Below are 21,338 nucleotides of genomic sequence, written 5' to 3'. Positions count from 1 at the left end.
GAAGACACTTACTACTTATTGTGCCATCAGGCCAGTTATTTAGCCTCCCTAAACCTCCATGTTTTCATCTGTAGAGCATGAATAATGACAGGGCCTTGCAACTCACAATTGTTATGGCTAACAAATAAGATGAAAACTCCATAAAATGGGAATTATATTTGTTTTGTTCACTCTATTTGTCCAGCACCTACATGAGAACCTGGTATAAAACAGACACTCAAATGAATAAATGTATGAATGATATAGAACTGACATTACTCCATTGGAATGATTTATTTTCCTGAATACATCACATGAGAACAAAACATAATTACTGACTGATTTTTAATGATCAATTGAGTACATTATTGGTAGAGTAATGTTGTCCCTGACCCCCTGTAGTGACAATGATTAAGACTAAACTCCACCTTTTTCTAGTTACCACATTGTTTTAATTTTTAGTAGGTATAATATTTTAAGAGCTCAAGAAAAAATTATCTTCTTTCAAGTTAAACAGTTCCTTATTTATGTGTATTTTTATTATCCAGTTATCCAGTTGTAGTTTATGCCTGCTTTAAAGTTATTAATCTTTAAGTCAATCTTAAATATTTAATGGAACTAAAAGAATAAACTGAATTCCTCTTCAGCATGGTTGCTCATATAAACAGACATCAAATATATCTATTTCATACAGAAATTTAATAAAACTAAAAAGTATTCAGAACATACGCAAAAGCATTAAGTGTGCCTATGTCAGATACTCAGAGGTACTTAATATGTTAGCATCTCTTCTTCTCTATAGAAATCTGTAAAATAACCCTAAAATCAAATAAGATCATAGATGTTCTCAAATTATGCTAAAATGCATTGTTTCTTAAATTAACACATTTCTTATCAGTCATTGTTATTATGGTAATTATAATGGTATTAAAAAGCATTGTGATTATACTTATACAGTCTGGTAATTTCTACTCTTCTGTGGTTGGTTGGTACATGGTGTTGTATGGTTTTATGCCCCGGAGCATAATACACTGTATTTAATACACATTTCCTATATTATTACACAAAAATAATGTGAATCCATGCAAATTATGATTCTCTAGTAAAGTTGAATTAATAAATAAAACCTACTTCCATTTTTTTTCTATAAAAATTAAATACAAAATGGAGATCTGACTTGAGAATTCCCTAAGCAGACAAAATCATTTAAGCAAAACTAAAGCAATCTTATTCATGAACAAAGTCAAAAATTATCTTAGGTTATTTCTTGTAAATGCCTCTGACAATCATAAATAAAATTTAAGTCATTGTCCTAAAAATAAGATGATATAATCATTTTTGCCAACCCCCTGCCATCTGGGAGCCCCCGTTGTAATGAAGAATCATTGTAAAAGGTAAATAACTTCCTGATTTTCACTTTTAAAACATTCTGTAACTTAATGTCCCTGAACTTCATATCAGTTTTTTAATTTAAAGGCTCCTAGTTCTAGTTCTATGTACAACAAACACTTATTAAATACTATGTATTGATTTGGTAATTTTAATTTTGCTATTTCTGGATTTTTTTACTTTTCTAATGCATAAAAATTGCTTAATAATGTCAGGATCTATATTTTAAAACTTAGAAAATTAATTATTGACACAGTGGGAATTAATATTTTTTATAATTTGTGCATTTATTTTATTTTTAAAATATGTTTTATTGCTATTTGAGAGAGAGGAAGGGAGGGGGAGAGAGAGATACAAACATCAATGCATCAGTATTGATTGGCTACCTCCTGCATGCCCTCTTCTGGGGATCCAACCTGCAACCACAGATATGTGACATGACTAGGAATCAAACCTGGGACCTCTTGGTACATGAGTTGATGCTCAATCAATGAGGTGATCCAGCCAGGTAATTTGTGCATTTAAAAACTCTATTGATAAAATTTAAAATTGTGACAGTAAAGCATAGGCTGATAATACTTCAAATATTTACAAATTTTCATTTCATCCAAGATGGCTGCAGAGTAGTTGGAAGCTATGCTCACCTGCTTCCATCATTGCTTTATAATTTACAGATGAATTACAGAACAATCAACTTAAATAACCAACTGAACACTAGCTGAACTGAAATCTTACAAACAAAGATGTACAGAAGAAACTACAGGAAGACTGGTGAGAAAGGCAGAGAAGTGGAAAGGGCTGGCCCCCGCTCCCTATGTGGCAGCTGAGACCCTGGAGGGGCATCTTGGCTGTAAAACTCCCTACTCCTAATTGCATGGGGTTGCAACCCACACAGGGATCCACAACCCACAGCAACAGAGATGGGAAGAGGAGCCCACATGGCATCTGGTGAGGAAAACCAGTGGGGATTCAGTTGGCCTGGGAGAGAAGGAATCCTGCTAGAGACCTATATGCCACTTTCCCAGAGTTGAGCACTCTAATTGTTATAGCACCTGCTTGGAGAGTGCGCTTCCTAGTCCCCCAGTTACTGGTGACACCACTCTGCCATGTCCTGCAGAAGGGTCTGCTGCCTATACTCATCGGGAACCTTTGGGGAGTTCTTTTTCTTAGAAAGCTCTTGGAGGAGACTCAGACAGTGATTGAACTGCATAACTTTGGAAAGGGGACCATTTCTCACCACCTTGAGCACACAGATACCTATGAAGCCAAACAGACAAAAAAAAAAAAAAAAAAAAAAAAAAAAAAAAAAAAAAAAAAAAAAGCTACAGTAGCAATACTTAGATCAGACAAAATAGAAATCAAAACAATGGCCATAAAAAGAGACAAAGAAGGTCACTACATAATACCAAAGGGGTTAAAATAAGATCAAGGAAGAAATCAAAGTTAACTGGACACAGATAAAAATGAACACACATAACCCCAAATCTATAGGACACAGTGAAAGTAGTTGTGACAAGAAAGTTCATAGCATTACAAGCTTACATCAATAAGCAAAACAAAACAAAACAAAAAACCTCAAATAAACAATCTAACCCTACACCTAAAAGAACTAAAAAGGAAAGGGAAGGAGAGGGAAAAAGAGGAAAGGGAAGGGAAGGAGGGGGAGGGGGGAGGGAAAAGAAGGGAGACAAAGTCCAAAGTAAGTAGGAAGAAGGAAATAGTAAAGATAAGAGCAGAAATAAATGACACATAGATTTTGGGGCTCAATCTAAGCAGGTCCAGGGGTTCCCAAAGGTGTGGACGGAGTCAGCGAAGAAGGAATGATATGGAGGCAGCGTTCTGTTGATCATCATAGCCAGGTTCTCTGGCCAGGTACTCCAGCCAGGTTCTGTGTTTTATTGTCTTGTTACATCTGTATTTATACCAGTTGATTTTAATCCTATAAATTTCTATTCCAAAGGTTAGGGTGTTTCTTATCTCCATTCCAAGGAGTAAAGATTATGTAGCTTAAGCATGATTGTTCATAGTTAAAGTGATTAACTACCCGCCTGGCACTTAGTTAAGGGGTTTTATTCCCTCCCTAACTTCAGGGAAAAATCCCTACCTGGGGAAACAACCTTTCTCAGAGAGGTGACCTTGGTTAAAACACATAGCACCAAGAAGGGGGGCAAACATATTAAGAACAGTATGCCATATACGCCAGGTCCCTTGAAATATATGCTGTGCAGATGTTTCCTCCCTTCAGCGACTGTGTCAAGCAGCAAGGATGGACTGGCTTCAGGCACATAGACTAAAAAAATAATGCAAAAGATCAATGAAACCAAGAGTTGGTCTCTGTTAAGATAAACAAGATTGATGAAACTTTAACCAGACTCATAAAGAAAAAAATAGAGAGTGTCAAATAAATAAAATTAAAAAATGGAAAGAAGAGAACAACACCACAGAATTACAAAGGGTTGAAAGAAAATATGATGAACAACTAAATGCCAACAAATTGGACAACCTGTGCAAAATGGATAAATTCCTAGAAACATACAAACTTGCAAAACTGAATCCAGAAGAATCAGAAAACCTGAATAGACTCATTACAACCAATAAAATTGAAGCAGTTGTAAACAAACAGACAAACACACAAACAAACAAAAAAATTCCCAGCAAATGAAAGTCCTGGCCTGGATGGCTTCATAGTTGAATTTTACCAAACATTCAAAGAAGAACTAACACCTATCCTTCAAAAACTATTCCAAAAAATTTGAGAGGAAGAAAACTTCCAAGTTCCTTTTATGATCCCAGAATTATCCTAATTACAAAACCAGATAAAGACATTAAAAAGAAAAAAATTATAAGCCAATAACCCTGATAAATATAAATGCTAAAATCTTCAACAAAGTATTAGCAAACCAGATCCAGTAATACGTTAAAAAGTTCATAAACCATGACTAAAGTGGGATTTATTCTGGGGATGCAAGGTTGGTACAGTATTCACAAATCAATAAATGTGATACATCACATAAACAAAATGAAGGATAAAAATCACAAGATCATTTTGATAGGTACAGAAAAAAAGATTTTAAAAAATCTAGCACCCATTTATGACAAAAAATAATTCAGCAAGTGGGAATAGAGGGATCATACCTACAGAATAAAGGCCATAAATGGCAAAACCACAGCCAACAGCATACTGAATAGACAAAATCTAAAAGTGTTTTCCTTAAGATCAGGAACAAGACAGCAATTACTCTTATTCAACACTAGTAGCCCGGTGCATGAAATTCATGCACATTAAAAGGTAATTAATTAGCCAAGATATTTTAATATTGCTATTTGCCCTTTCTCTATAATAGAAGTGTGAGAGATGAAAGGAAATTAGTATAATATATATGAAAATAATATATACATTTATTAATAAATAAATAGTAACAAAAGGATATAACAACAACAGAGGCATGATATAAAAATGACAAAAACATGATATGAAAACAACAAAGACATGATATGAAAACAACAGTGATGCAAACAATGACTGATAAAGTGATTAAACTTATTCTAATATCTCCCTGTACACCACATTAAGAGTGAAAACACTTTCAGAGTGCTTGACTAATTTCCCTTGTGATGAAGTATTTAGAACTTTACCTGTAGCGTCACATGCTCTACAAACTCGAGAGAAAGCAACATATAATTGACCATGTGCAAAAACGGGTTCAGGTAGTAATATGCCTACTCTGTCTAGAGTTTGTCCTTATGATCTATTAAAAGTCATCACAAATGCTGGCAACACGGGAAACCGTCATCGAATCAATTTAAATGGGAGGCCAGTGTCAGATGGGAAAAATTAATTCTTGAAATCAGAACAACTTCTCCCTCTGCAGATCCTGTTAATACTTGAGCTTCGATACTGTTAGGTCATAATCTTTTGATAATAAATCTGGTACCATTACAAAGACCCCATTTACTATTGAGATTTCTCAATAGCATGATGATTGCACCTACTTTCAATTTTAATTTATGACACAGCATTCCGGAAGGAGTAATACTATTAAGAAATTCAATGGGGGCTGAAACTGGTTTGGCTCAGGGGATAGAGCATCAGCCTGCGGACTGAAAGGTCCTGGGTTCCATTCTGGTCAAGGGCATGTACCTGGGTTGCAGGCACATCCCCAGTAGGAGATGTGCAGGAGGCAGCTGATCGATGTTTCTTTCTCATTGATGTTTCTAACTCTCTATCTCTCTCCCTTCCTCTCTGTAAAAAATCAATAAAATATATTTTTTAAAAAAAGAAATTCGATGGGAAAATTTTCCTTTTCAGCATCATCTGTGGAATCAATGGAATCATCACTCAAATACGTGTGAAAATTTCCATCGAGTATATCCAAAATTTCTTCATTTAATTTTTGAACATGTTCATTTTTTGGACAAAAAATTGCATGGTTAGATATATTTTTAATATTATCTATAGATATAGTATTTCCAAAGGTAGCTTCAATAATAGATCCATTACAGATCATTTCACATGGGATTTCAATAATATCCATTCCTAAATGAAAACTGCTATCAAGTTTGCCATCTCCAAGTTTTACTAACCATCCACTATATGCAGAATCCTCTGATCTCCTATTTGTTGTAAGAGACAACTTTCTGAAACATCCCCAAACATTGCAGTACTTTAAACTTGTTTGTACTATGGCAGATCACATAGCATGTGTCACAATACTGAGACATTGTCGAAAATCCCCCCTGAGAAGAACTTTCCCACCAAATACAACATTCAGACTCATAATTTCTCTTAGTAATCTGTCTATGGCGTTTATAGCATGACTGGGTTTTTATATAAGTAGATAGTATTGTTGGTGGGAATGCAGATTGGTGCATCCACAGCGGAAACTAATATGGAGTTTCCTTAAAAATTTTTAAATAGAACTCCCCTCTGACCCAGCTATCCCACTTCCGGGACTATATATGAAGAAAACCACAACACTTATTTGAAAGAATATATGCACCCTTATGCTCATTACAGCATTATTTACAACTAGAGGCTTTTATATATATAGACTAGAGGCCCAGTGCATGAAAATTTGTGCACTCGGGGGGTCCCTTAGCTGGGCCTGCCCCCTCTCGTAGTCCGGGAGCCCTCAGGGGATGTCCTACTGATGGTTTAGGCCCGCAATCTGGCCTCACTCTGTGGGAGGTGACCAGGCTGATCATAGGAAGGCGCTGCCCTCCATCTCCCCGCTGCTGCTGCTGCTGCCACTGCCGGCCATCGGCCCTCGCTTCTTAGTGCTGGTCCTGCCCCCTGCCCACTGGTGGGTGGGGGGTGATCTGGGGCCAGGGAGGCTGGGGGAGGGGCTGTGGAAGGTTGAGGCACAGCAGGTCGTACCCCATCCAGCCTCTGTGGAGGCATGGCACCAGGACCCGGCCCGTGCCGCTGCCTCTGTGGCTGCCTCTGCGGAAGGGACCAGCCAGCCCCAAGACCTCTCCCGCACCACCTCTTGAGAAAGGAGCAGTGGTGGTGGTGGCGGCAGCGCCTCTTCCATGGCCTCTGCCAAAGGGGCAACGGCTCTGGACTGGCCCACACCGATGCCTCTCTCACACCGCCTCTGCTGCCTTTCCCGCAGCGGCGGAGCCACCTCCTCTTTGGTGGTGGTGGTGCCTCTCCAGTGGCCTCTGCAATTGAACCTGGGACCCTTCGGTCCGCAGTCCAATGCTCTATCCACTGAGCCAAACCAGCTAGGGCCATTTCCTTTTCTAACAAGCAACGGTTTTTAATCACTGTGTCATAGGTCCTTCCAGAAACTCCTGCCTGTATTCAACATATACATGCATGTGCCCCTGTTACGCGAATTGAGTTATGTCATGCCTGCACCTTGTTTCTGAAAACCAGCTGATGTGTTCTCCTTCGCTGCCCCACCTCTCCCAAGCCCCTTGGCCCTGGTAGGCGCTGTGGCTTTGTCCGGATGGACGTCTGGAAGATGTCCGGTCTAATTAACATATTACCCTTTTATTAGTATAGACTAGAGGCGCCTTGCACAAAAATTTGTGCACTCGGGGGGGGGGGGCGGTGGAGGGAGGTCCCTCAGCACGCCTGTGCCCTCTCGTAGTCTGGGACCCCTCGGGAGATAACGACCTGATGGCTTAGGCCTGCTCCCTGGTGGCAGAGGGCAGGCCCAATCCCTAGGTGCAGCCCCTGGTCTGGCTCAGAGCAGGGCCAATTGGGGAGTTGGGGCGCCACCCCCTGTCATGCACAGAGCAGGGCGGATCCGGAGGTTGTGATGCCACCCTCAGTCACGCTCAGGGTAGGGCCAATTGGGGGGTTGGGGCACCCCCCCCGTCACACTCAAGGCAGGGTCAGTGGGGAGGTTGCAGTGCCACCCCCTGTCACGCACAGAGCAGGGCCCATCAGGGGGGTTGGGGCTCCGTACCCTGTCACGCACAGAGCAGGGTCGATTAGGGGGTTGGGGCACTGTCCCGTCACACACAGAGCAGGGTCAATCAGGGGGTTGGGGAGCTCCCCCCTTTCACTCACAGAGTAGGGCCTATAGGGGAGTTGGGGCACCACCCCCTGCCACACTCAGGGCAGGGCCAATGGGGAGATTATGGCTCTACCCCATCACACACAGAGCAGGGCCCGGGGGGGGGGTGTTGGGGGGCCACCCTCTATCACCCACAGAGCAGGGCCGATCAGGGGGTTGGGGCGCCACACCCTGTCACACACAGAGCCGCAGGGTGATCAGGGGTTTGGGGAGCTCCCCCGTGTCAGGCACAGAGCAGGGCTGATCAGGGGGTTGGGGCGCCTTCCCCTGTCATGAACAGAGCAGAGCGGATAGGGAGGTTGTGGCCCTACTCCCTGTCACACACAGAGCCCCAGGGCGATCAGGGGGTTTGGGTGCTGCGCCCTGTCATGCTGATCCTGGTGCCAGGAGGCCTCACGGCTCCGCTGATCCCGGTGCTGGGAGGCATATTACCCTTTTACTATATAGGATAGAGGCCTGGTGTATGGGTGGGGGCCGACTGGTTTGCCCTGAAGGGTGTCCTGGATCAGGTTAGGGGTCCCCACTTGGGTGCCTGGCCAGCCTGGATGAGAGGATGATGGCTGTTTGCAGCTGGTCACACACCCTTCAGGGTGGGGGTCCCCACTGGGGTGCCTGGCCAGTCTGGGTGAGGGGCTGAGGGCTGTTTTCAGGCTGGCAGGTGACTGAAGCTCCCAACCGCTCCTTTTTCTCTCTTTTTTTATTCTGGGCCAGCTTTAGCTCTGTGGCTCCAGCTCTTAGGCCTCCGCTGCTGAAAGCAGGTTTCTGGCCTTTGTTTACCTTCTGTATTTGAAACAATGTTGCGATCCTGCTGGCTGAAGCCCGGCGACTAAAGCAGGTTTCTGGGGTTTTGTTTAGCTTCTATATTTGTAACATAGTTGCTTAGAGTTGCAGCTCAGAGGCCGGCAGCGGCAGGCGGAGAACGTTGGAGTCCTCCGTCACTGAAGCAAGCAAGCCCCATGTTAGCTTCCAGCTGCCCTGATTAGCCAATGGGAAGGGTAGCAGTCGTACGCTAATTACCATGTTTCTCTTTTATTAGATAGGAGGATAGTCAAGATCTGAAAACAGCCCAAGTGCCCATTGGTGGATTAAAAAGCCGTGTTACATTTATAAAGTGGAATACTACATGTCTATAAAAAACAAGGGAATCTTACCTTTTGTGAGAGCATGAGTGGACCTTGAGATTATTATGCTACGTGAAATAAGCCAGTCAGAGAAAGACAAATATCACATGATCTCATTTATATTTGGAGTCTAATTAACAAAATAAACTGAGAGAAACAGAGGCATGGATACTAGATATATATAGATATAGATATATAGCTATATAGATATAGATATATACACACATATACACATACACACGTATACACATATACACATATACACATATACATATATACACACATACATATATACATATATACATATATACATATATACATATATACACATATATCTCACACAGAATAGCCGAGGGGGTGGGGAAGGGTAGGTAGAGATAGGTGAAGGTGGGATAAATGGGGACAGAAACAGACTTTGCTTTGGGTGACTGGCACACAATACAGTGTGTAGATGATGTTTTGTTGAATGACATACTTGAAATCTGTATGTTTTTTTCTGAACCGATTTCACCCCAATAAATTCAATAAAGATAAATGACAATGGAAAAATCAGACTAAAGAAACGGAACCCTAATTTTGTGTGTGTGTATGATTTACATATGTGGGTAAACACAAACATATAATTATATTTAGACTAAATATCAAGTAAATAATAGTTTTGGTGATGTTAACTACCATATTAACATTATAAATGTTGACCTAAGTATTTATTTTACTTACAATGAAAATAGTTTAATTAGCCATAGGTGGTTTGGCTCAGTGTATAGAGTGTCAGCCTGTAGACTGAAGGGTCCCAGGTTCGATTCAGGTCAAGGGCACATGGCCAGGGTTGCGGGCTCGGTCCCCAGTTGGGGGTATGTAGGAGGTAGCCGATCAATGATTCTCTCTCATCATTGATGTTTCTCTCTCTCTCCCTCTCCCTTCCTCTCTGAAATCAATAAAAATATATTTTAAAAATAGTTTTAATTAGTTAGTATAGTAATCAGGAAATTAAATATGGATAAAGCCTGGCCACAGTAGCTCAGTGGTTGAGTGTCGACCTATGAACCAGGAAGTCATGGTTCCATTCCTGGACAGGGCATATGCCCTTGCTGTGAGCTTGATCCCCAATCATGCAGGAGGCAGCCAATCAATGATTCTTTCTCATCATTGATGTTTCTGTGTCTTTCTCCCTCTCTCTTCCTCTCTGAAATCAATAAATAAATAAATAAATATGGACTAAAAGTAAATAATATTTTTGAAGAGTCATAGTGGAAAAAAAAAAGCAAGAAAAAAGATGCACCCTGATTTGCTTACAAACTAAAATATTAATAGATAATTTTCTTATTAAATAAAAATATAAATTGTTACATTGTGGGAATTGAATATATTAATATTTTTATATCATAAAGGTTGAAAATATAAAACTTGATTTAAGAGAATTTATGAGAAGGCTTTAACATTAAAATAGAGGAAAGAAAAACTTAACGTGGAACCTATTTGTTAATGCAAATTATCTATTGCTGGATCAAGCATAGCATATAGATTGGGAATAAGAAAGCCACTTTTGTTCACACATTTAAAATGTTATGCCTGTCACCTAAAAGCTCTAGAGATACTTACAGAAGAAAAAATATGCTTGTAAGGAAGTACATGACTAAAAATTGTTGTTAGAAAAACACTGTCACCTTGAATTATTCTGACAAGTACAGTATTGATAGTTAGAAAAAAAATCATCAAGTAGCTCTGAAAAAACAACAACTACCTTTCTATTTTATATATGGGCATCATCATTTACTTTATAATAGTTAAAACAAACTTGAATAGAACTGTGGTAATATCAACAAATTCTAGGCCAATCAGTAGATAGTCTATTGATGTTAAACAGAAATGTTTTTTAGAAAAATACTAGAGACCCTGTGCATGGATTTGTGCACTGGTGGGGGGTATGGCCTACAGGGATTGGCCTGCTGTGGGAGCACCACTCATCCCAGTCAGCTGAGCAATGCTCCCACTGTGGAAACACACTGACCACCAGTGGGCAGCTCCTGCATTGAGCGTCTGCCCCATGGTAGCCAGAACGCGTCATAGTGACTGGTGAACTGGTTGTTCTGGTCATTCTGCTGTTTGATCTCTCGGCTTTTATTATCTAGTATAAATATTTCAAAAACTAGTGGACTGACTGAACTATATATGGAGAATATGGTGTAAGCAATAGGTTTGTCATATGACAAAAATTGAGATAAGTGTTATGTACACATGCCATTTTAAGAAAGGGGTATTCACAGGTTTAAAATTTTTGAATTACACCTCCTCCCATGACCACATCAAAATTACAACTAAATTACAGAACAACCATCATTAAGAACAACCTGAACACTAGTGGCACAGAAATTCTATAACTAAGGATATAAAGAAGAAACCATGTGGAGAGTGGAGACTGACAGGAGGGGCAGAGACATAGAAAAGGCAGGTCCCACACTGGCGGTGTGACAATTAAAAATTGGGAGGGATTTCTCCACTGCAGAAGGTTCCCTGGAGGAGTGAGAGGTCCCAGTCCCACACCAGGTCCTCTGGCTCTGGGCACCAGGGCTGGGAAGAGGCGTCCCCATAAAATCTGGCTGTGAAACCCAGTGGGGGTTGATTCTGAGTGGGATGGAAGGCTGCTGGAGACCTAGACACTTCTCTTAAGGGGTTTGAACACTTACTGACTCACTCGCTCTAGCATCCAGTGCAGGGACAGCAGCTCAAAAGCATCAGGAACATGTGGAGAGGAATTAAATTGACCACCACCAGGGTGAGTGCTGGAGGGGCAGGGTTTTGGCAACTCTCTCCAGGGACAGAAGTGCTGTCAGGCTCCATTATTCCTTTGTTGAGAGTTCTTCCCACCCAGCTGGCAGCAAGACAAATCTGTGCTCTCCATTAACCTAGCTAATATTATTCACCCCACCCAGGTGATTTCCTAAGACCCTGTGACACCCACGTACTCACTGGTCCAAGCCTCAGCTTGCGCTGCAGAATTTGTTTCAAAATATCTCAAAGATTTACAAACCCCAAACAGGCAGTGGCTGGTCTCAGCATGTATTGTAGCTCTTGTTATGCAGCCACAAGCCCAGCACAAATGGTGACAGGAAACAACTTGCATTGTAACACCCACCAGGTGGCCCCAATCTTAGCATAAGCTGTGGTCAGTCTTCGCATGGAATGCAGCCTCAAATAGGTGACCACCAGCCCAGCACAGGTGGTGGCTGGTCTTACCTCACATAATGATGCCCACCCAAGTGTCCCAGGCCTGGCACTACTGGCAGCCAGCATAAGTTTGCAGTATAGCCTCTCACAAGCTCCTCTAAGCCCAGCACAATCAATAACTGACCACAGATCACTTTGTAGCTCCTATCAATATGCCCCAAACCCACCCCCAGTGGCAACTAACCTTCGTCTACACTGAAGCCCCCCTCAGAAGGCTCTAAAATCAACACACCCAGTGTCTAGTTTCAGACCACATCAGAGCAGTACCTGACTAGCTTCACAAGTGACACATCCTAAGGGAAGACTCACCAGCACCAGAGTCCCAATAAAGTGACTCCCACTACATGTGGTCAGCCCCTATGCAATAAGACAGGGCTGTATTTATAGCCTTATGCAGTCAGCCTCACCAAGTGACAAGCCAGGAGGAATTGAGGCCCAACTACAACAGAAGGGAATATACAAAACTTTCACAAGGGACAACCCTGAAGCACCGAGCTCGGGTGACTAGAAGACTGTGCTACTGGTCCTCACAGGATACTGACTATTTAGGCCACTCTACAAGAACTGTGAGATATAGCAAATCTACCTAGCAAATGGGGGGTGTGGGGAGGGGAGGTCAGCTAAAGTGAGGAGACAAAGAAACATGTCCCACATGAAATAACAAAACAAAACTTAAAAACAAGAAACAAAACAAAATGGAGTTAAATAATCTACCATATACAGAGTTCAATATACTGGTTATAAGGATGCTCAATAAACTTAGGGAAAAAATAGATGTACTCAGTGAGAACGTCAACAAAGAGATAGAAAACAAAAAAGTACCAGTTAGAAATGAAGAGTACAATAACTTAAATAAAACACTAGAGAGAATTAACAGCAATTAGATGAAACAGAGAAGCAAACCAGTGATCTGGAGGACAAGGTAGGAGAAAACATTCAATCAGAACAACAAAAATTAAAATAATAATAATTTTAAGAAATGAGGATAGCTTATTGTCCTCTGGAAATCAACTGTACCAACATTTATAGCATAGAGATACCAGAAATGAGAAGAGAAAGAGAACAAGGAATTGAAAACCTGTTTGAAGAAATAATGATGGAAAACTACCCTAGCCTGGCAAAGCAAATAGACATACAATTCCAGGAAGTGCAAAGGGTCTCAAACAATATGACTCTAAAGAGGACCACGACAAGACACATCATTATTAAAATGCTAAAGGTTAAAGACAAAGAGAATCTGAAAAGCAACAGAAAGAAAGAAAGAAAGAAAGAAAGAAAGAAAGAAAGAAAGAAAGAAAGAAAGAAAGAAAGAAAGGAAGGAAGGAAGGAAGGAAGGAAGGAAGGAAGGAAGGAAAGGAAGGAAGGAAGAAAGAAACAAAGAAAGAAACAAAGAAGGAAACAAAGAAAGAAAGAAAGAAAGAAAGAAAGAAAGAAAGAAAGAAAGAAAGAAAGAAAGAAAGGAAGAAAGAAAGAAAGAAAGATGAAAGAAAGAAAACAGTATGTACAAGGGAGCTACTACAAGACCATCAGCTGATTTCTCAACAAGTGAATTTACCAAACCTTCAAAGATGAATTAATAGCTATGCTTGTCAAACTAATAAAAAAAACTAAAGGGGAAGGAAGGCTCCCAAGTTCATTTTATAAGGCCAGCATTACACTAATACCAAAACCAGACAAAGACATTATAAAAATACTAGAGGCTCAGTGCATGAAATTTATGCATGGGTAGGGTCCCTAGGCCTGGCTGGTGATCAAGGCCAGCTGGGGCCTTCCTTCATTCTGTGCCACCCTCTGGTGGCCAGGCATGTCATAGCGAGAGGTCAAACTCCCAGTTGGTCGAACTCCCAGTAGGTCAAACTCCTGAGGAGACAATTTGCATATTAGCCTTTTATTATATAGGATAATTATAGGCCAAAATTCTTGATGAACAGAGTTGCAAAAACCCTCAACAAAATATCACCAAACCAAATTCAGCAATACATTAAATTGTACTAGTATCAAGTGGGATTATTCCTGGGATTCAAGGTCGGTTCAATTCTGTAAAATAATATGATATACCACATAAACCAAATGAAGGATAAAAATAATGTGATCATATCAATAGATACAGAAAAAGCATTTGGCAGAACTCAACATCCATTTATTCAATTACTTTCAGCAAAGTGGGAATAGAGGGAACATACCTCAACAGCCAAGATTATTCCACAGAACAAGATTCCAATCATTAGAACTGAAGAAGAGATAAAGAGTATACCACACAAGCAAAAACAAAAACAAAAACAAAAACAAAAAACAAAAAAACCTCTTTTTCCTTGGGGGGAAAGAAAGTATACCAGATAAGAAAAAGGTGAAGTAGTCCATTACCAATAAACTAGTACACAATAAGTATTAAAGCAACTTCTTTAAGAAGAAAAAAATCACAATATGAATATGAAAATATAGGAAAGGAAGAAATTCTTAGTAAAAGCAGTAAATCCGCAAAAAAACTAAAAATAGAACCCAGCAATTTCTCTTCAGGGTACTTATCCAAAATAATTGAAAACTTCAATTCAAAAAGATATATGTATCCATATGTTCTTTGCAGCATTATTTAGAACAGTAAACAACATAAGTACCCATTGATAGATGAAATGAAGAAGGTAATGTGGTATATAAATACAATGGAATGTTACTCAGCCATTTAAAAATTGAAATCTTGCCATTTGTGACATCATAGGTAAACCTAGAGAGTATTATACTAAGTAAAATAAGTCAGAAAAAGACAAATACCATATGATTTCACTTCCACGGGGTATCTAAAAAAAGTCAACTAACAAAACAAACAAACTCATAAACACAGAGAATAAATATATGATTACCAGATGAGAGAGGGATTGAGTTATTGGTGAAACAGTTGGAAAAGATTAAGAAGTGCAAATTGCCAGTTATTAAAACAGCCCTGGTATGTAAGGTACAGCATAGGGTATATAGTCAATAATGCCTTAATAACTATGCATGGTGCCAGTGTACTAGACTTATTGGGGTGATCACTTCATAAGTTATAAATATGTAATCATTATATTGTACATTTGCAACTAATACAATATTATATGTCAACTGTAATTAATTTTTTTTAATATATAAAAAATAAATATAAATTGTGGCTCTGCCATGTACCAGTGGTTTTACTTTGAGCAATATGCCCATGTAATTTGTTAGGATTAAATTAGAACATACTTTCACAGCTCTTAGAACAGTGTCTGGCATGAAGCAAGTGATCAATACATTTTGCTTCGACTATAAAAAAAAAAAAAAATTAACTAGTTTTTTTCCTGAAAAACTGCAATGGAATTAATAGTTTTATGTCAGTATATTTACCACATAATGATTTTTCACATTTTACTTAAAACCAGATTAATTTAAAGACAAAAAGTGATACAATTATAGCCATTGGTGCCATTTGCCCATGGTTTTTTGTGGTTTTCCCACTTCTGGGCATACAGTTGGTGGGTTCCTCCTGGCTCCTTGGCATTCGTTAGCTGTGACCACTTGACTTACTTTATTTAACCAATGAAATGGGAGTAGAAGTGTTATGTACCACTTCTGGGTGTGCAATCTGCCACCCTCTCTTTGCCTGGAGAAGCAGGAATATGTTAGGGGTGGGCCAGAGAACATCAACTTTGTTTCTTCTTCATACGAACAAGCTGAGAGAGAAGAAACGGCTCTATAAATTAGGAAACTGATGTGAATAAAGACACTGAGACTAGAGGGTAGAAACAGTATGTTTGTGGAACAGCAAATACTGGGTTCAGTTTTTCTTGTATGTGTTTTATGGAATTTTTCTACTGCACATCTGATACATACTCAAGTAGAAGAACATGGAATATATAAAAAAAGAGATTTTACATAAATAATCCTAAATCAAAAATATCTTATGACTAGGTATTTTATATTCAATAAAATATACAATAATGTATATCGTATAATTGACAGAAGAAAACATCAAGAACATACTCTATTCCAATTAGCCAAATTAATTATTGCTCTGGTAGGAGTAATTTGTATAAATAGCAAACGGAAACAAAACAAATATTTATAATTTGAAATATTATATAGCTTAAAATATTATGAAGTTCCTTCTTTTAAAAAGATAACATTTAAATAACTAGCTCTTCTCCGGTGTAATATATTATAGTATACATCCAGAAAATCTTTCCCCAATTGACTCACAACATTCTTGGCCTTCAGAAACTACAATTTCTGAAAGCTTGCCTTAAGTGAAAAAAGAAACAAAGAATCTCCAAGAAAAGCAATATTCTATCTCTGGCCTCAAATTGTGTTTTGAAAGATTCAAAACAGAAGAGAAACAAAAAATAGCTGAAATCTTGGATCAGATAAGCTTTTCCTTATACAGTATTATCTCATTGATGATTAAACAAAATGAAAAATCCAGACATTAGGTTTACCATTCCATTCCAATAGACTATCATCCTCAGAGTGAATGGTGGAAATGAAGCAGGTGGGTAGAAGTTAAAGTAACTGACTCTCCAAAGCAAAGAAAAGAAGGCAGGCAAACCTCCTCTAATCAAAGCAACAGGAAAACTGGATCTCCAGGAAAATAAACTAATAATCCTAGCTAAAAGAAGGGTCTTCATCTACAGAAATTTTAATAGCAAGTCCCTGGTAAAGGACTTTGAGTAAATAAATTTATCATCTGTGGACTTCTGAGCATGGCTCCCTGAAAAATGTCACACTGATCAGAGATCAAATGGAAGTGTTTCATGGATGAAACAGTCCTCCTGTGTGAGGCAACCCACAGAACCTCCCCTGGAGATGTGATTTATTACTCTCACTCAGAAAGCAGATGTTCAATGAGGATAAAAGAGCAGCCCTCCACATTGCAGACCTGTCCCTCTTCATCTGAGCTTGACCACCAAAACATTGAATAATTAGTAAAGCCTGATATTAGGGTAAAATCTATGATTTGTGTGAGTCTGATTTAACAATCTGATCCTTTGTGTTAGCTCACCATGCACTGAATATTCTTTTTTTTTTTTTTTTCATTAAAAAGCAACAATAAATTTCCAATGTATATATGACATTTTTCTATTAGGTGCTTTTTTACTTTTTAAATCAAATTAATGCAAAAAGCAGGGGGTTTTTTTTGTTTGTTTTGTTTATCAGATCACATTCTGATAAAACATTAGAAAAATGTTAATATATAGAATGTGCTTATGAATATAAAATTTTATATATTGTATTTGCATTACTGAAGTTCATAAGGTAGTTTTCAAGAGACTAGTCATTGATTTTCAGAAACCTATTTTTAAAATTCATGTGGTTACACCCAATGCCAGTTAGATTACAGAAATCTCCAAAAACATAAGTCATAAAACAAAGTTGTATAAAAATTGTACTAATATAAATGAAACTCCAAATCTATTTTAACAGTAACTTCTTAAAACATATACATACCATGATATAAATAAAATTAAAATCTGTGGAGCATATTTATTGCCAAATGAAGTTTTCTGTTCTTTCAAGTTCACTCCGCTATTCTTAGTGGGGAAAAAAGTACACAAGTTTTTTCCACGTTAGAAATTCTGCCAGCCTTATGAAGAAGAAACTTCTATGAAGAGCCTGAGCAGAAAGGTAACACATTTATTCATTCTCCCTGAATATTATATTCAAATGTATTAGTACATAAGCCTTCCAGATTGTTCTTCAGAGTTTAAGATATTGGCTGATCTCCCTTAAAGGGTGCAGGGACACTTCCTTCATCTCCTGAGTCTCACATTTTCTAAAATTAAAAAAAAACCCAAAAAACTAAACTAAATCTCAGAGGGAAGTACCACAACAATGGTTTTACCCTTGCTGCCATGCTTGTTTTTCTCCATCACAATTCACTTAGCATCCATTTGTCATTACTCTTCCCAGAAATCAAAAAGCTCTTTCCCTTTCTTCCCTAGGAATGCTCTTGCTACCTATAAACATCCTCGTCCTCAAGTTTCTTTTTCAAAAACATAACTTTACAATGAGGGTGTCCTCATTTCGTACACATGTGTATGAAATTAATGCTGCAATGAATAGCTTTCAGATGTTTGGAACAATCGCTAAAAATATTTTATCATTATTTGAGCCTCTTGCTCATAAACCTCCTATAAGTGAATCAATGTACAGCATTCAAACAGGAAAAAAGAAAAACAGAATTTTTTTTTCATAAAATCAATGGATATACTCAATGTTTGATTTGGGGTAAAAAGTAAGAAAGGTATTTACATCTCCCCCCCATTTACAGTCTACCTTACTTTTCTCCATTGCAATTAATGGTATAAGCACACTGTGTATTCACAGACATCACTTGGAAGGCATAGGACAATCTAACAGCTCTTACTGCTTATTGATGTCAAGAATATCAGTTCTTTTCAATGGAGGATGCATCCATCAATCTATCCGTGACATGTGGACATCTTCCAGCTACATAAATCAAGTACAATTGGTATGTTTAAAAATATATAAAATCCTGTTACAATTTTTTAAAAAGGTTCCAACACATCATAATGGTGATTACTGTTACCACCCCCTCCCCACCCCCCCGCCAAAAAAAAAAAAGAAACACAAAACTTCCAAGCCAAACAGAGAATTTTTTTTTTTTTTTTTTTTTTTTTTTTTTAGAAAAGGTGATTATACATAAAAAAAGATCGTCTGGAATTATATTTAGAGTCCTAAAAGGATAAAAAAGCACAAAACACAGCAACATGAAAAGCATCCCTTTGTTAAATTTGGACATTCATGCCTCTATCATCAGGTTAAATGTGGAATAGGAAGTATATTTTGTTTTCTAAATAAACATTATTTAAAACAATATCAAATTTAGGTAATTATGCAAAGTTATAGAATTTTAAACACTTTAGCAAGGGAGTTTTCATGTGGGTCATAATAAAAATCATATGTACAAAATAACATACTTATTTTACAGTTACTAAAAATCTTTTAAAACAACTATATGTCCTAATTCTAACCAAGAAGGATAAGTTGCCTATAGTTAAAAATATAAATAAATAACAACTAATATGTATATATTTTAGGGCACTACAAATTAAATTTTCAGAATTATTTAAAATATAAAGTATGTGTTAATAACTGTTAAAATATCTAGTAGAAGTGTCTGTGGTTTTCCTTCTAAGCACTTCTGCATTTAAATAAATAATTCTCACTATCATAAAATTATTTCCTGCCGGAAGCCGGTCCATCCTTGCTGCTTGACACAGGTGCTGCAGGATAGAAACATCTGCACGGCATATGTTTCAAGGGACCTGGCGTATATAGCATACTGTTTTTAATATGTTTGCTCCCGTTAGCGCTGTGTGTTTTAACCAAGGTCACCTCTCCGAGAAAGGTTGTTTCCCCAGGGAGGGATTTTTCCCTGAAGTCAGGGAGGGGATGAAACTCCTTAACTAAGTGCCAGGCAGGTAGTTAATCACTTTAACTACAAACAATCATGCTTAAGCTACATAATCTTTACTCCCTGGAATGGAGATAAGAAACGCCCTAACCTTTGTAATAGAAATTGACAGGATTAAAATCAACTGGTATAAATACGGATGTAACAAGACAATAAACAGCAGAACCTCTCTGGAGATCCAGACCAGAACTTGGCTGGAGATCCTGGCTGGAGATCCTGGCTAGGCTGCTGATCAACTGAACACTGTCTCCGTGTCCTTCCTTCTTCGCCGACTCCGTCTACGCCTTTGGGGACCCCTGGACCTGCTGGGGTTGGACCCCAGCAATTTCCTTAGCTCATATGCTCATATATTATACATAGTAGATGGGCATTAACATAGTACATCTTCATCATCACAGTTATTGCTGGTCCACACTGCATATTTTAGAGATTTTAGAGGAAAAAAAAAAAAAATATATATATATATATATATATATATATATATATATATATTGATTTGAGATGAGAGAGAGAGAGAGAGAGAGAGAGAGAGAGAGAGAGAGAGAGAGGAAGGGACTGGGAGAATCATCGATCAGTTGCCTCCTGCACATCCCCCAGTAGGGATTGAGCCCATATCCCAGGCATGTGCCCTGACAGGGAATCAAAGCCACAACCTTTTAGTTCATGGGAGGATGCTCAACTAAGTGAGCCACACCAACCAGGATGAGAATTCAATCTTTAATAATTTATAACACATATACAGTATACAGTTACCTATATATTTGCATATGTAATACATGTATAATTTGTATTGAGTTTTGCAATCATGCAATCCACCTGCATTCTAAAATCAGGACAACAAAACAAAATCCTGACTTTTGATCTGGATCAAAAGCACAATCTATAGCTCTGACACTTGTTAGTAAAGTTACATGAACTTGAGAAAGTCACCCAACTTCTTCAAATTCCACTATTCTTATTTTGAAAATGAATATACTTATACTTGCCCATCTCTTATTTTTAGTTAGTGACTATTTCAGACAAATATACAGGCATAATGGTAAAACATAATGCTTACTTTCATCAATAAATACTAATGTTGCACTCTTTGCAATAGTCAGATACACTCTGATGCCTCTTTCTTCTTCTTTGGGGAATAATTATAAACCTTAGCTTTATTATACCCTGGGATATAGTACAGTAATTACGATGGTTCCTATACAGTTTTTGCTAAAAACAGATCAACACTCCCATGTTCACCCTGTTTTTAATTCACTTTTAATATAATCAAATACATACAAGAAAATTAAAGTTAAATGGACAGATTATATAATAAACATTGTGAGAAAATATATATTTTTCCATGAATGTAAAATTAACCAGTATATTACATGTTCACAGATGTATATTCAGCCCAAGTTCCAGTAAAAAATTAAAATAAAATGGGGGGGGGTAAGAGATGGAAGGGCTTTGGAGCAAGCAGCACTGAAATGTCTTACCAGTATTAAAGAGAAATCATAAAATTGTACCTTTTGAGGTAGAAGCTTTTTTTTTTTTAGTCTGTATTGATTGAGAGCTTCTGCTCATTACTTTTGAGGGGAAAAGTACCTTTCTTTATTGACTTAATCCAGTTGCTAATACAAAGTCGTTTTTTTCCTTTGCATCCTA

At 38.3% G+C, this 21,338-nt stretch overlaps 1 protein-coding gene across 2 annotated transcripts in view; it reads right to left on the bottom strand.

The window, feature by feature from the left end:
- Positions 1-21,338, bottom strand: part of CCSER1 (coiled-coil serine rich protein 1) — an 801,991-nt gene that overhangs the window by 103,956 nt on the left and 676,697 nt on the right. The window lies entirely within an intron of this gene.

Source organism: Myotis myotis, unplaced genomic scaffold, assembly GCF_014108235.1.
Source record: "Myotis myotis isolate mMyoMyo1 unplaced genomic scaffold, mMyoMyo1.p scaffold_m19_p_1, whole genome shotgun sequence".
In the NCBI taxonomy this organism is placed as follows: domain Eukaryota; kingdom Metazoa; phylum Chordata; class Mammalia; order Chiroptera; family Vespertilionidae; genus Myotis; species Myotis myotis.
Note: the sequence above shows the minus strand (reverse complement) of the source record. Positions and strands in the feature narration are given on the sequence as shown.